This window comes from Cryptomeria japonica, unplaced genomic scaffold (genome assembly GCF_030272615.1).
Source record: "Cryptomeria japonica unplaced genomic scaffold, Sugi_1.0 HiC_scaffold_208, whole genome shotgun sequence".
Lineage (NCBI taxonomy): Eukaryota > Viridiplantae > Streptophyta > Pinopsida > Cupressales > Cupressaceae > Cryptomeria > Cryptomeria japonica.
The window spans coordinates 58291-75000 of NW_026729030.1; the positions used below are offsets into that span (position 1 = coordinate 58291).

Below are 16710 nucleotides of genomic sequence, written 5' to 3' on the forward strand. Positions count from 1 at the left end.
CACCTTCGCCGCGGTGGGCACCATGGCGTGCACGAAGTCGGAGCCCGGTTTGCCCCGGGTGCGCACCTCGCGTGCACCTTCGCCGGGGTGGGCACCTCGGCTGGGTTGCGCGCCCTGGTGCGCACCAAGGAGCGCTCTGAAGTGTGCTCCAAGGTGCGGCGTGCACGAAGTCGGAGCCCGGTTTGCCCCGGGTGTGCACCTCGCGTGCACCTTCGCTGCGGTGGGCACCTTGGCTGGGTTGCGCGCCTTGGTGGGCACCATGCAGTGCACGAAGTCGGAGCCCGGTTTGCCCCGGGCGCGCACCTCCGCCAGGGTGGGCACCTTGGTGCGCACAACTTGCCTGGGCTGCGCACCAGGAAGGGCTCAAGATGGCACCCGCGTTCCGTTTTTTTCACTATCTTTCAGAACGGAAATTTTAAAATATCGTTTTTTTTTGCCTTTTCTGGAAATTAGTGAAGGCAGCGCATCAAAGGTGCGCAACGCTGGTGCGAACCTGGGAGCGCTCCGATGTGTGCTCCAAGGTGCGGCGTGCACGAAGTCGGACCCCGGTTTGCCCCGGGTGCGCACCTCGCGTGCACCTTGGTGCGCACACCTTGGCTGGGTTGCGCGCCCTGGTGGGCACCATGGTGCGCACCAAGGAGCGCTCCGAAGTGTGCTCCAAGGTGCGGCGTGCACGAAGTCGGAGCCCGGTTTGCCCCGGGTGCGCACCTCGCGTGCACCTTCGCCGCGGTGGGCACCATGGCGTGCACGAAGTCGGAGCCCGGTTTGCCCCGGGTGCGCACCTCGCGTGCACCTTCGCCGGGGTGGGCACCTTGGTGTGCAGACCTTGGCTGGGTTGCGCGCCCTGGTGGGCACCATGGTGCGCACCAAGGAGCGCTCCGAAGTGTGCTCCAAGGTGCGGCCTGCACGAAGTCGGAGCCCGGTTTGCCCCGGGTGTGCACCTCGGGTGGGCACCTTGGTGCGCATGCCTTGCCTGGGCTGCGCACCAGGGCGGGCTCAAGATGGCACCCGCGTTCCTTTTTTTTCACTATCTTTCAAAATGGAAATTTTAAAATCTCATTTTTTTTTGCCTTTTTCTGGAAATTAGTGAAGGCAGCGCATCAAAGGTGCGCACCTCGCTGCCCACCACGGTGCGCAACGCCGGTGGGCACCCGGGAGTGCTTCGAAGTGTGCTCCAAGGTGCTGCGTGCACGTTGTCGGAGCCCGGTTTGCCCCGGGTGCGCACCTCGCGTGCACCTTCGTCGGGGTGGGCACCTTGGCTGGGTTTGCCCCGGCTGCGCTCCGAAGCGGGGTTATTGGAGCGCCGCCTCTTTTTTTGTCGGAGCGTTTGGTGGGGTTTCTCGCATTGGCTCTTCCGAGGCCCGGTTGCCACCCTGGCGCGCACGAAGTCGGAAGTAGGGTTAATTGCCCGGGTGCGCACCTTTGCCAGGGTGGGCACCTTACCTGGGCTGCGCACCAGGGCGGGCTCAAGATGGCACGCGCGTTCCGTTTTTTTCACTATCTTTCAAAACGGAAATTTTAAAATCTCCTTTTTTTTTTGCCTTTTCTGGAAATTAGTGAAGGCAGCGCATCAAAGGTGCGCACCTCGCTGCCCACCTTGGTGTGCTCTGAGGTGCGCACCCGGGAGCGCTACGAAGTGTGCTCCAAGGTGCGGCGTGCACGTTGTCGGAGCCCGGTTTGCCCCGGGTGCGCACCTCGCCTGCACCTTGGCCGGGGTGGGCACCTTGGCTGGGTTTGCCCAGGGTGCGCTCCGAAGCGGGGTTACTGGAGCGCCCCCTCTTTTTTTGTCAGAGCGTTTGGTGGGGTTTCTCGCATTGGCTCTTCCCAGGCCCGGTTGTTGGGTGCGCTCCCACCCTGGCGCGCGCGAAGTTGGAAGTTGGGTTAATTGCCCGGGCGCGCACCTTCGCCAGGGTGGGCACCTTGGTGCGCACACCTTGGCTGGGCTGCGCACCAGGGCGGGCTCAAGATGGCACCAGCATTCCCTTTTTCTCACTATCTTTCAAAACGGAAATTTTAAAATCTCGTTTTTTTTTTGCCTTTTATGGAAATTAGTGAAGGCATCGCATCAAAGGTGCGCACCTCGCTGCCCACCTTGGTGTGCTCCGAGGTGCCCACCACGGTGCGCAATGCCGGTGCGAACCCGGGAGCGCCCCGATGTGTGCTCCAAGGTGCGGCGTGCACGAAGTCGGACCCCGGTTTGCCCCGGGTGCGCACCTCGCGTGCACCTTGGTGCGCACACCTTGGCTGGGTTGCGCGGCCTGGTGGGCACCATGGTGCGCACCAAGGAGCGCTCCGAAGTGTGCTCCAAGGTGCGGCGTGCACGAAGTCGGAGCCCGGTTTGCCCCGGGTACGCACCTCGCGTGCACCTTCGCCGGGGTGGGCACCTCGGCTGGGTTGCGCGCCCTGGTGCGCACCAAGGAGCGCTCCGAAGTGTGCTCCAAGGTGCGGCGTGCACGAAGTCGGAGCCCGGTTTGCCCCGGGTGCGCACCTTCGCCGCGGTGCGCACCATGGCGTGCACGAAGTCGGAGCCCGGTTTGCCCCGGGTGCGCACCTCGCGTGCACCTTCGGCGGGGTTGCGCGCCCTGGTGGGCACCATGGTGCGCACCAAGGAGCGCTCCGAAGTGTGCTCCAAGGTGCGGCGTGCACGAAGTCGGAGCCCGGTTTGCCCCGGGTGCGCACCTCGCGTGCACCTTCGGCGGGGTTGCGCGCCCTGGTGGGCACCATGGTGCGCACCAAGGAGCGCTCCGAAGTGTGCTCCAAGGTGCGGCGTGCACGAAGTCGGAGCCCGGTTTGCCCCGGGTGCGCACCTCACGTGCACCTTCGCCGCGGTGGGCACCATGGCGTGCACGAAGTCGGAGCCCGGTTTGCCCCGGGTGCGCACCTCGCGTGCACCTTCGCCGGGGTGGGCACCTCGGCTGGGTTGCGCGCCCTGGTGCGCACCAAGGAGCGCTCCGAAGTGTGCTCCAAGGTGCGGCGTGCACGAAGTCGGAGCCCGGTTTGCCCCGGGTGCGCACCTCGCGTGCACCTTCGCCAGGGTGGGCACCTCGGTGCGCACACCTTCTCAATGTTTTCTTGCCTTTTCTGGAAATTGGTGAAGGCAGCGCATCAAAGGTGCGCACCTCGGTGTGCTCCGAGGTGCGAACCCGAGAGCGCTCCGAGGTGCCCACGAAGTCGAAAGTCGGGTTAATTGCATTGTTTTCCCCGGGTGCGCTCCGAGGTGCGCAACATCGGCGCGCACCAAGGAGGGCTCCGAAGTGTGCTCCAAGGTGCGCACGATGGCGTGCACCTCTGGTGCGCACGATTCGGAGCTCGGTTTGACCGGGGTGCGCACACCTTGGCTGGGTTGCGCACCTTTTGTGCGCTCCAAGGTGCGCACGAAGTCGGAGCTCGGTTTGCCCCGGGTGCGCACCTTCGCCAGGGTGCGCACCTTGATGCGCACGCCTTGGCTGGGCTGCGCACCTTGGTGGGCGCCATGGTGCGCACCTTTCGTGCGCTCCAAGGTGCGCACGAAGTCGGAGCTCGGTTTGCCCCGGGTGCGCACCTTGGTGGGCGCCATGGTGCACTCCGAGGTGCCCAAGATTGGTGCGCACCAAGGAGCGCTCCGAAGTGCGCTCCAAGGTGCGCGCGAAGTCGAAAGTTGGGTTAATTGTCCGGTTTGCCTCGGGTGCGCACCTTGCGTGCACCTTCGCCAGGGTGGGCGCCTTGGTGCGCACACCTTGGCTGGGCTGCGCACACCTTGGCACCCGCGTTTCCTTCATTTTAAATTTTTTTTTTTTACAATCTCTCAAGTGGGAAATTCTATAATCTCAACTTTTTTTGCCTTTTCAGGAAACTTTTGAATGGAGCGCATCATTGGTGCGCTCCGAAGTGTGCTCCAAAGCTCTCTCCAGCTGCGTGCACCTGCCCCGGCCGCGCACCCGGCCCCGCCCAGCTTCGCTCACCTGTCCCGGGCGTCTGGTGCGGAACCTTAGAGTAAGAAACATCACCGTGCACCTTGGCCAACGTGCGCGACTCGACCGAGCGCGCACTGGCCGAGGTGCACACCGATTTCACCTGGGTGCGCGCGCAGCACCTCGGGCGCACCGGGGTGCGCGCACAACGCCCGGGTTGCACCGTGGCCTGTGTGCTCGGGGCGCCTCGGGTGCGCGCTCGGTGTCGCCCCCGCGCGCGCGGTAGTGCGGGCAGCGCACCCCGGCCCGGCCCGGCCCCGACGAGAACGCAAACGGGCAAAAGGTTTATTCAAATAGCATTGCGACGCCCGGCGAAAAACTAAAAAAGGGTGCAACACCGGGACTTCCCGGGAGGTCACCCATCCCAGTACTACTCCGGCCCAAGCGCGCTTAACTGCGGAGTTCTGATGGGATCCGGTGCACTAACGCTGGTATGATCGCACCCGTTATGAGCTTGTCGCAGTGTGTACTTAGCAAACCGCGACCCACGTGCGAATCCACCCCGGCCACCCACCCCCGTCGAGGTGCACACCCTCCCTCGCGAAGTGCGCCCCGTTCGCCAAGTGTGAGCCCTGCCCGGGTGCGCGCACCTTGCTAGGGCGTCGGGTGTGCACCCGGCCCGGCCTACGTGCGTGCACCTGGAGGGGGCGTCGTGTGCGTGCAGTGTCCCGTCTGCAACGCGGTGCCCACACACCACCTCGGGCGCAACGACCTGCGCTCACATGTGGGCCGAGTGCACCTTGGTGCATGTTCGGGGCGCCTCGGGTGCACGCTCGATCTTGCCCCGGTGCACCAAGGCGCTCGGTTTGCCCCGGGTGCGCACTTGGTGCAAGGTGGGCACCCAAAATAGGGATCAAGCACCAAAACACAAGTTTCGGGATGCAAAATGGGACCCAAGGACCACAAATGCGTTCCAAGACCCATGATGGGTCCACGAGAACAAAAATGTGTTCCGAGACTTAATAAACAAATATTGGGTTTTAGGAGAAGAAACATGCTCTGATGCCCAAAACGAGAATCGACCCCGAAAAGGCCACAGGCCAAAAGTGGGATGCGAGACAAAAAAAAATGGGACCCGAGGACCAAAATTGGGTTCCCAGGTCGAAGACAGGGCAACCGGACAAGAAACGACCTCTAAGGCTCGAAATGAGTCCCGACGACTAAAACTTGACAAGAAGCACCCATCAGGCACCCAACTCGACACCCATGGGATGCCGACCCACCCGGGCTTCCACCTAGCACACCTTGGCACCCACCCACCCTCGCACCCAACCTCGCACCCAACTTAGCACCTTTGAACCCACATTGGCACTCACCCTGACCCTGGCACCTTGGAACCCACATTGGCACTCACCTTGACCCTGGCACCCACCTTTGCACTCACCTTGGGACCCACCCTGGCTCCCACCTCGGCACCCACCCAGACACCCACCTTGGTTCCTTGGCACCCACCTTGGATCCTTGGCACCCACCCCGACACCCACCTTGGCACGCAACTTGGCTACTTGCCACCCACCTTGGCTCCTTGACGCCCACCCCGACAACCACCCCGTGACCTACCCTGGCTAGGGTTGGTGCACACCCACCCTGGTGCCCACCTTGGCACCCACCCTATGACCCACCTTGGCACGCACCTTAGTACCCACCCCGTTACCCACCCTAGGACCCACCCCGTGACCCACCTTGGCCAGGGTGGGTGCACCCACCCTGGTGCCCACCTTGGCACCCACCCATCCTAGCACCCAGCCTGTGACCGGGCTTGGAACCCAACCTTGCACCCGCACCCGTCTTGGCCAGTGTGGGTGCGCACCCATCCTGGCACCCACGTTGTGACACACCCTTTAACCCACGCACCCTAGCACCCACGTTGGCACCCACCTTGGAACCCAACCTAGCAACTTGGCACCCACCCCGTGACCCACCTTGGCATCCACCATAGCAGTCGCCGACTTGGCACCCACCTCGGCACCCACCTTGACACTTGTGGACCCACCTTGCCACTCACCCTAGCATCGACCCATCCTAGCACCCACCCTGGCACCTTTGCACCCTAGCACTCACCCATCCTAGCACCTAACCTGTGACCCACCTTGACACTCACCCTCGCACCCACCTTGGAACCCAACCTAGCACCCACCCACCCTGACACCAACCCTAGCACCTACCCACCCTTGCACCCACCCTGTGACCCATCTTGGCACCCACCCATCCTACCACTCAACCTATCACCCACCTTCTCACCCACCTTGGCATCCACCTTAGCACCCACCCACACTGGCACCTTGGCACCCACCTCGGGCAAGGTGGGTGCACACCCACCCTGGCACCCAATTTAGAACCCACCGAGCATGTTACCCACCTTGGCACCCACATTGCAGCCCACCCTAGTACCCACCCTATGACCCACATTGGCATCCACACCCTAGCACCCAGGCACCTCGACACCCGCCTTGACACCCACCCTAGCACTGAACCTGTGACCCACCTTGGAACTCACCCTAGAACCCACCCACCCTGTGAACCACCTTGGCATCCACCTTAGCACCCACCCACCTTGGCACCCACTCTAGCACTCACCCATCCTAACACCCAACTTGTTACCCACCTTGGCACCCGCCCTCGCGTCCACCTTGAAACCCACCCTAGCACCCACCCACGCAGGAGCCCACCTTGGCACCCAACCTAACACCCACGCATCCTGGCACCCAACTTGTGACCCACCTTGGAACCCACCCTAGTACCCACCTTTGAACCCACTATATCACCAACCCACCTTGGCACCCACCCTATGACCCTCTTTGGAATCCACCCTAGCACGCACCCACCCTGGCACCCACCATGGAGCGCACCCTAGCACCCACCCACCTCGGCACGCACCTCAACACCCACCTTGGTGTGCGCACTGCGCCAACCTCTCAAAGACCCTATGTGGTGCGCTCCAAAGTGTACACCTTTGGTGCGCTCCAAGGTGCGCACCTTTGGTGCACACCGAGGTGCACACCAAAGTGTGCACCGAGGTGAGCACCAAAGTGCACTCCAGGGTGCACACCAAGGCGTGCACCTTTGGTGCGGTCAATGCAAACGAATTCGGAAGTTGGGGTCGATGTCCTAATCGCTGCTGCAGACTACACGTATGAGAATCGGACAAATAGCTTTATATAGGGGAGGTGTTGCGTTTGATGGGTCGACTCCCCTGGTTGTGTGCACTGCACCAACTTCAAAGACCCTGTCTTGTTTAAGAAGTCAAAAGTTGGGGTGGATGTCCTAATCATTGCTGCAGTCTACGCATGTATGAGAATCAGACAAATAGCTTATATAGGGGAGGTGTTGCATTCGGTGGGTTGACTCCCCTGGTTGTGCGCACTGCGCCAACCTCAAAGACCCCGCATAGCAGAAGAAGTCGGAAGTCGGATTTTGGTGAGCACCAAGGCGTGCACCTTTGGTGCGGTCAACGCAGACGAATTCAGAAGTTGGGGTGGATGTCCTAATCGTTGTTGCAGGCTACACATGTATGAGAATCAGACAAATAGCTTATATAGGGGAGGTGTTGGGTTTGATGGGTCAACTCCCTTGGTTGTGCGCATTACGCCAACCTCAAAGACCTTGTTTTCGTTAAGAAGTCAAAAGTTGGGGTCAATGTCCTAATGGCTCCTGCAGGCTACACATGTATGAGAATCGGACAAATAGCTTATATAGGGGAGGTGTTGGGTTTGATGGGTCGACTCCCCTGGTTGTGCGCATTACGTCAACCTCAAAGACCTTGTTTTCGTTAAGAAGTCAAAAGTTGGGGTCGATGTCCTAATTGCTCCTGTAGACTACACATGTATGAGAATCAGACAAATAGCTTATATAGGGGAGGTGTTGGGTTTGATGGGTTGACTCCCCTAGTTGTTCGCATTACACCAACCTCAAAGACCTTGTTTTCGTTTAGAAGCCGAAAGTTGGGGTCGATGTCCTAATTGCTCCTGCAGGCTACGCATGTATGAGAATCAGACAAATAGCTTATATAGGGGAGGTGTTGGGTTTGATGGGTCGACTCCCCTGGTTGTGCGCATTGCGCCAACCTCAAAGACCCTGCATTGCGGATGAAGTCGAAAGTCAGAGTTTGGTGTGCTACAAGGTGTGGTCGAAGGTGCTCACCTAGGTGTGCACCTTTGGAGCACAGGAAAAGTGCCCTCCAAAAGTGCGCACCTTTGGAGTGCACAAAAGTGCCCTCCAAAAGTGCGCACCTTTGGAGCGCAGAAAAGTGCCCTCCAAAAAGTGCCCTCCAAAAGTGCGCACCTTTGGAGCGCAGAAAAGTGCCCTCCAAAAAGTGCCCTCCAAAAGTGCGCACCTTTGGAGCGCAGAAAAGTGCCCTCCAAAAAGTGCCCTCCAAAAGTGCGCACCTTTGGAGCGCAGAAAAGTGCCCTCCAAAAAGTGCCCTCCAAAAGTGCGCACCTTTGGAGCGCAGAAAAGTGCCCTCCAAAAAGTGCCCTCCAAAAGTGCGCACCTTTGGAGCGCAGAAAAGTGCCCTCCAAAAAGTGCCCTCCAAAAGTGCGCACCTTTGGAGCGCAGAAAAGTGCCCTCCAAAAAGTGCCCTCCAAAAGTGCGCACCTTTGGAGCGCAGAAAAGTGCCCTCCAAAAAGTGCCCTCCAAAAGTGCGCACCTTTGGAGCGCAGAAAAGTGCCCTCCAAAAGTGCGCACCTTTGGAGCGCACAAAAGTGCCCTCCAAAAGTGCGCACTTTTGGTGCGCACCAAGGCGCTGGTTCGGTCGTTGCAGGCGAGTTCGGAAGTTGGGGTCGATGTCCTGAGCGGAGGTGCAAACTACACAGGTGTCGGAATCGGACAAATAGCTTATATAGGGGAGGTGTATGCTTCGATGGGTCGACTCCCCAGGTTGAGCGCACCGCGCCAACCTCAAAGACCCTACGGTATGGATGAAGTCGGAAGTTGGGTCCGATGACCGATTCGATTAGTAGGTATGCTCATGAGGTCGGAATTTGGGTCCGATGACCTGCCATGTGCAGGAAGGCGAATGTTGACACTGTGCGTTGCAAGGTGCACACCAAGGCGCTGGTGCGGTCTTTTTAGTCGAGTTCGGAAGTTGGGGTCGATGTCCTGATCGGAGGTGCAAGCTACACAGGTGTGGGAATCGGACAAATAGCTTATATAGGGGAGGTGTATGCTTCGTTGGGTCGACTCCCCGGGTTGAGCGCACCGCGCCAACCTCAAAGACCCTACGGTATGGATGAAGTCGGAAGTTGGGTCCGATGACCGATTCGATATGTAGGCATACTCGCGAGGTCGGAATTTGGGTCCGATGACCTGCCACGTGCAGGAAGGCGAATGTTGGCACTGTGCGTTGCAAGGTGCGCACCAAGGCGCTGGTTCGGTCGTTGGAGGCGAGTTCGGAAGTTGGGGTCGATGTCTTGATCGGAGGTGCAAACTACACAGGTGTGGGAATCGGACAAATAGCTTATATAGGGGAGGTGTATGCTTCGTTGGGTCGACTCCCCGGGTTGAGCGCACCGCGCCAACCTCAAAGACCCTACGGTATGGATGAAGTCGGAAGTTGGGTCCGATGACCGATTCGATATGTAGGCATACTCGCGAGGTCGGAATTTGGGTCCGATGACCTGCCATGTGCAGGAAGGCGAATGTTGGGACTGTGCGTCGCAAGGTGCGCACCAAGGCGCTGGTGCCGTCGTTGCAGTCGAGTTCGGAAGTTGGGGTCGATGTCCTGGTCAGAGGTGCAAACTACACAGGTGTGGGAATCGGACAAATAGCTTATATAGGGGAGGTGTATGCTTCGATGGGTCGACTCCCTGGGTTGAGCGCACCGCGCCAACCTCAAAGACCCTACAGTATGGATGAAGTCGGAAGTTGGGTCCGATGACCGATTCGATACGTAGGCATATTGGCGAGGTCTGAATTTGTGTCCGATGACCTGCCATGCGCAGGAAGGCGGAATTTGGGTCCGATGACCGAGTTGATGGCGTGCCATGCGCAGAAAGGCGGAATTTGGGTCCGATGACCGAGTTGATGTTGATGGCCCGCCATGCACAGGAAGGCGGAATTTGGGTCCGATGACCGATTTGAAGGCGTGCCATACGCAAAAAGGCGGAGTTTGGGTCCGATGACCGAGTTGATATTGATGGCCCGCCATGCGCAGGAAGGCGGAATTTGGGTCCGATGACCTGACATACGCATGGAGTCCGACTCGGGGGCCGATGTTCGATTCGATGACTTGCATTGTGGGTAAAGTCGGAAGTTGTGGTCTTTGACCCGATTCGATGACCAGACTTCGGCTGCTTGAGAATCGGACAAATAACTTATATAGGGGAGGTAGTGTTCTCGAGCATCCTCCCCCCGTGCCCGTTTATGTCGATTGATGCTGGTGCTCGACTGGTTGGAGCGCTCGGATGCAAAAATCTTGCACCAGGATTTATCGATTGTGATGGACACGGCAAGTCTCCTGATTGCTATGCAGGAGCTCATCGTGAATCTCTATGCGGCCTTGGTATGGACTCGACCTGCGGAATGGTTCGGCAATGGTAGTCGCTCCAACACGTCCTTGCAATGGCCACAGAGGTGATTCGACTAGAGCTCCAGTCTAGCTTTTGGGTTGCTTGGCGGACTGGTATAGCCGCGATCGAGTTCCGGCCATGAACGTTTTAGATAGCTCTTGGGCTTTCTGGGACGGAAGTCGGAAGTTTGGGCTGTTGTCCGATTTGATGACCATTCTTCGGATGTGTGAGAATCGGACAAATAACTTATATAGGGGACTGTGTTGTCTCACGCAGCCCCCTCCGTGCCCCTCTATCTCGACCGATGTTGGTGCTTGAAAGGGTTGGGATCGCTCGGATTTATAAACGTGCACCACCATTTGTCGAGTGTGAGGGACGCGGCAGGTCTCCTAAATGCTATGCGGGCGCTCTCTGAGAATCTCTATCCGGCCTCGACACAGACTAGTCTTGCTGAATGGTTTGGCACTGGTAGTCGATCCAACACGTCGTTGTTGTGGCCGCCTAGGCGATTCGATTCGAGCCCCCGTCTAGCTTTTGGGTTGCTTGGCGGATTTTGCCCTATCCGCAAGTGAGCTCGGTCCCTAAACGTTCGAGAAACCCGATTGCTATGCGCCGACTCTCTTTCTTGCGAGCCTCCATCTAGCTTTTGGGTCTCTACGGAACGGAAGTCGGAATCTGGGACCGTTGTTTGATTCGACGAGGCAGACTACGGTTGTGCGAGAATCGGACAAATAACTTATATAGGGGAGGTGTTGACTGGAGCATTCTCCCCCGTGCCCCTCTAACTCGACCAATGCTGGCGCTCGAACGGTGGTAGCGCTCGGATTTTCATTGAGCGCCAGCATTGGTCGATTTAGAGGGGCATGCGAGATTCCCGAATGCTATGCGAGGGCTCTAACGGAAATGTCTATTGGTTTCGGTATGGATGCAATTGCGAGTGGTTCGGCAAAGGTAGTCGTTCCGATGCGTCCATGTCGTGGCCAAATCGATAATTCGATTTGAGCCCTCGTATAGCATTTGGGTCTCTCGATGTGATTCCGCATTCCAGTCCCTTTGGGCACTGCTTGAGCCGCATCCCAGGGGGTTCCCTTCCCAATAATCTGCCTCGCAACCCGATTGCTATGCGGTGAGGCTCCTCGGCCGCCTCGGAACTATCTGTGTATCAGACGCATCGCGGGATAAGGGGTTGGCAACGGTAGTCGCCCCAAGCGCGTCCGATGCTTGGACCATTCCGAGGCGGCCCTGAAGCCTCTTCCGTCTAGCCGTTGGGTCCTTCTCGCCGCATCCCTCGCCTCGCACCCCGATTGCTATGCGGTGAGGCTCCTCGGCCGCCTCGGAACTATCTGTGTATCGGACGCGTCGCGGGATAAGGGGTTGTCACTGGTAGTCGCCCCAAGCGCGTCCGATGCTTGGACCATTCCGAGGCGGCCCTGAAGCCTCTTCCGTCTAGCCGTTGGGTCCTTCTCGCCGCATCCCTCGCCTTGCACCCCGATTGCTATGCGGTGAGGCTCCTCGGCCGCCTCGGAACTATCTGTGTATCGGACGCGTCGCGGGATAAGGGGTTGTCACTGGTAGTCGCCCCAAGCGCGTCCGATGCTTGGACCATTCCGAGGCGGCCCTGAAGCCTCTTCCGTCTAGCCGTTGGGTCCTTCTCGCCGCATCCCTCGCCTCGCACCCCGATTGCTATGCGGTGAGGCTCCTCGGCCGCCTCGGAACTATCTGTGTATCGGACGCGTCGCGGGATAAGGGGTTGTCATTGGTAGTCGCCCCAAGCGCGTCCGATGCTTGGACCATTCCGAGGCGGCCCTGAAGCCTCTTCCGTCTAGCCGTTGGGTCCTTCTCGCCGCATCCCTCGCCTCGCACCCCGATTGCTATGCGGTGAGGCTCCTCGGCCGCCTCGGAACTATCTGTGTATCGGACGCGTCGCGGGATAAGGGGTTGTCACTGGTAGTCGCCCCAAGCGCGTCCGATGCTTGGACCATTCCGAGGCGGCCCTGAAGCCTCTTCCGTCTAGCCGTTGGGTCCTTCTCGCCGCATCCCTCGCCTCGCACCCCGATTGCTATGCGGTGAGGCTCCTCGGCCGCCTCGGAACTATCTGTGTATCGGACGCGTCGCGGGATAAGGGGTTGTCACTGGTAGTCGCCCCAAGCGCGTTCGATGCTTGGACCATTCCGAGGCGGCCCTGAAGCCTCTTCCGTCTAGCCGTTGGGTCCTTCTCGCCGCATCCCTCGCCTCGCACCCCGATTGCTATGCGGTGAGGCTCCTCGGCCGCCTTGGAACTATCTGTGTATCGGACGCGTCGCGGGATAAGGGGTTGTCACTGGTAGTCGCCCCAAGCGCGTCCGATGCTTGGACCATTCCGAGGCGGACCCGAAGCCTCTTCCGTCTAGCCGTTGGGTCCTTCTCGCCGCATCCTTCGCCTCGCACCCCGATTGCTATGCGGTGAGGCTCCTCGGCCGCCTCGGAACTATCTGTGTATCGGACGCGTCGCGGGATAAGGGGTTGTCACTGGTAGTCGCCCCAAGCGCGTCCGATGCTTGGACCATTCCGAGGCGGACCCGAAGCCTCTTCCGTCTAGCCGTTGGGTCCTTCTCGCCGCATCCCTCGCCTCGCACCCCGATTGCTATGCGGTGAGGCTCCTCGGCCGCCTTGGAACTATCTGTGTATCGGACGCGTCGCGGGATAAGGGGTTGTCACTGGTAGTCGCCCCAAGCGCGTCCGATGCTTGGACCATTCCGAGGCGGACCCGAAGCCTCTTCCGTCTAGCCGTTGGGTCCTTCTCGCCGCATCCCTCGCCTCGCACCCCGATTGCTATGCGGTGAGGCTCCTCGGCCGCCTTGGAACTATCTGTGTATCGGACGCGTCGCGGGATAAGGGGTTGTCACTGGTAGTCGCCCCAAGCGCGTCCGATGCTTGGACCATTCCGAGGCGGACCCGAAGCCTCTTCCGTCTAGCCGTTGGGTCCTTCTCGCCGCATCCCTCGCCTCGCACCCCGATTGCTATGCGGTGAGGCTCCTCGGCCGCCTTGGAACTATCTGTGTATCGGACGCGTCGCGGGATAAGGGGTTGTCACTGGTAGTCGCCCCAAGCGCGTCCGATGCTTGGACCATTCCGAGGCGGCCCCGAAGCCTCTTCCGTGTAGCCGTTGGGTCCTTCTCGCCGCATCCCTCGCCTCGCACCCCGATTGCTATGCGGTGAGGCTCCTCGGCCGCCTTGGAACTATCTGTGTATCGGACGCGTCGCGGGATAAGGGGTTGTCACTGGTAGTCGCCCCAAGCGCGTCCGATGCTTGGACCATTCCGAGGCGGCCCCGAAGCCTCTTCCGTGTAGCCGTTGGGTCCTTCTCGCCGCATCCCTCGCCTCGCACCCCGATTGCTATGCGGTGAGGCTCCTCGGCCGCCTTGGAACTATCTGTGTATCGGACGCGTCGCGGGATAAGGGGTTGTCACTGGTAGTCGCCCCAAGCGCGTCCGATGCTTGGACCATTCCAAGGCGGACCTGAAGCCTCTTCCCTCTAGCCGTTGGGGCTTTCTCGCCGCATCCCTCGCCTCGCACCCTGATTGCTATGCTGTGAGGCTCCTCGGCCGCCTTGGAACTATCTGTGTATCGGACGCATCGCGGGATAAGGGGTTGGCAGTGGTAGTCGCCCCAAGCGCATCCGATGCTTGGACCATTCCGAGGCGGCCCTGCAGCCTCTTCCGTCTAGCCGTTGGGGCCATCTCGCCGCATCCCCCACCTCGCACCACGATTGCTATGCGGTGAGGCTCCTTGGCCGCCTCGGAACTATCTGTGTATCGGACGCATCGCGGGATAAGGGGTTGTCACTGGTAGTCGCCCCAAGCGCGTCCGATGCTTGGACTATTCCGAGGCGGCCCTGCAGCCTCTTCCGTCTAGCCGTTGGGGCCATCTCGCTGCATCCCCCACCTCCTCGGCCGCCTCGGAACTATCTGTGTATCGGACGCATCGCGGGATAAGGGGTTGGCAGTGGTAGTCGCCCCAAGCGCGTCCGATGCTTGGACTATTCCGAGGCAGCCCTGCAGCCTCTTCCGTCTAGCCTTTGGGGCCATCTCGCCGCATCCCTCGCCTCGCACCCCGATTGCTATGCGGTGAGGCTCCTCGGCCGCCTGGGAACTATCTTCGTATCGGACGCATCGCGGGATAAGGGGTTGTCACTGGTAGTCGCCCCAAGCGCGTCCGATGCTTGGACTATTCCGAGGCGGCCCTGTGGCCTCTTCCGTCTAGCCGTTGGGGCCATCTCGCCGCATCCCCCACCTCGCACCCCGATTGCTATGCGGTGAGGCTCTTCGGCCGCCTTGGAACTATCTTCGTATCGGACGCATCGCGGGATAAGGGGTTGTCACTGGTAGTGGCCCCAAGCGCGTCCGATGCTTGGACTATTCCGAGGCGGCCCTGCAGCCTCTTCCGTCTAGCCGTTGGGGCCATCTCGCCGCATCCCCCACCTCGCACCCCGATTGCTATGCGGTGAGGCTCCTCGGCCGCCTTGGAACTATCTTCGTATCGGACGCATCGCGGGATAAGGGGTTGTCACTGGTAGTCGCCCCAAGCGCGTCCGATGCTTGGACTATTCCGACGCGGCCCTGTGGCCTCTTCCGTCTAGCCGTTGGGGCCATCTCGCCGCATCCCCCACCTCGCACCCCGATTGCTATGCGGTGAGGCTCCTCGGCCGCCTTGGAACCATCTTCGTATCGGACGCATCGCGGGATAGGGGGCTGTCACTGGTAGTCGCCCCAAGCGTGTCCGATGCTTGGACCATTCCTAGGCGGCCCTGAAGCCTCTTCCGTCTAGCCGTTGGGGCCTTCCCGCCCCATCCCTCGCCTCGCACCCCCGATTGCTATGCGGTGAGGCTCCTCGGCCGCCTTGGAACCATCTGTGTATCGGACGCATCGCGGGATAAGGGGTTGGCACTGGCAGTCGCCCCAAGCGCGTCCGATGCTTGGACCATTCCGAGGTGGCCCTGAAGCCTCTTCCGTCTAGCCGTTGGGGCCTTCCCGCCCCATCCCTCGCCTCGCACCCCGATTGATATGCGGTGAGGCTCCTCGGCCGCCTTGGAACTATCTGTGTATCGGACGCATCGCGGGATAAGGGGTTGGCACTGGTAGTCGTCCCAATCGCATCCGATGCTTGGACCATTCCGAGGCGGCCCTGCAGCCTCTTCCGTTTAGCCGTCGGGGCCTTCCCGCCGCATCCCTCGCCTCGCATCCCGATTCCTATGCAGTGAGTCTTCTCGGCCGCCGCGGAACTATACCTGTTATTGCTACTGCATCCTTCGGCTGGTAACCTCCTCTGCCGCCTTGGAACGTTCTCTTTGTCGGACGCGTCGCGGGATAAGGGGTTGGCACTGGTAGTCGCCCCAAGCGCGCCCGATGCATAGACCGCTCCGAGTCGACCTTGCTTTCAGCCTCTCACATGCATAGACCTCTCTGAGTCGACCCTGCAGCCTCTCACGTTTAGCCTTTGGAATCTCGCCTCACAACATGATTGCTATCCTTGATGCATCCCTTGCCTCGAGCCCTGATTGCTTTCTTGGCTGCATCCCTCCTCTCCTCACAGCCCGGTTGTCATCACTGCTTCATCCGTCGCTTCATGCATTCTGGCTGCTGGGCCCTTCCCACCGCACACCTCGATTGCTATCTCTTCTGCATCACACACCCCGATTGCTATCTCTGCTACATCCCTCGGCTCTCACTTCTGCATCCTTCGCCTCACACCTCGATTGCTATCAATGCTGCATCCGTAACCTCACACCCCGATTGCTATGCGGGGAGGCTCCTTGGCCGCCTTGGAAATTTCTGTGTGTCGGACGCACCGCGGGATAAGGGGTTGGCACTGGTAGTCGCCCCAAGTGCGCCCGATTCTTAGACCGCTTCGAGGTGACCTCGTAGCCTCTTTCGTCCAGGCTTCCTGCCTTCAACGCCCTTTTTACACCTCGATTTCTATGCGCGGGCTCGTTGGCGTCTATCACCTCTCTGCGAAGAGTGGCACGATGATTGTTGGGGTAAATCGTAGCAGTCCGATCTCTGGCCTTGGGCCATTGTGAGGGCTGATCGATTTCCTGTGCGCATCTCGTGTTCGCCCAGTAACAGACTCGACGACTTGTAATCGGTCTTGTTCCCGATTGTTCCTGGAGGTAGTCTTCGGAACTCTTGGATTTGACCTGTCACTCGAACTGTCCTCTTCCGAGGATGCTTGTGTGTGTGTGCTTGTGCCATTTCCTTGGCGGTATTAACGAGATA

General features: G+C 60.0%; 1 non-coding gene across 1 annotated transcript; it reads right to left on the reverse strand.

Annotated features, from left to right (window-relative positions):
- Positions 1-4276: 4276 nt before the first annotated feature.
- On the reverse strand, positions 4277-4395 carry LOC131868527 (5S ribosomal RNA). Its single transcript, XR_009366978.1, has one exon. It is a non-coding gene; the product is annotated as a 5S ribosomal RNA (ribosomal RNA).
- Positions 4396-16710: the final 12315 nt, after the last annotated feature.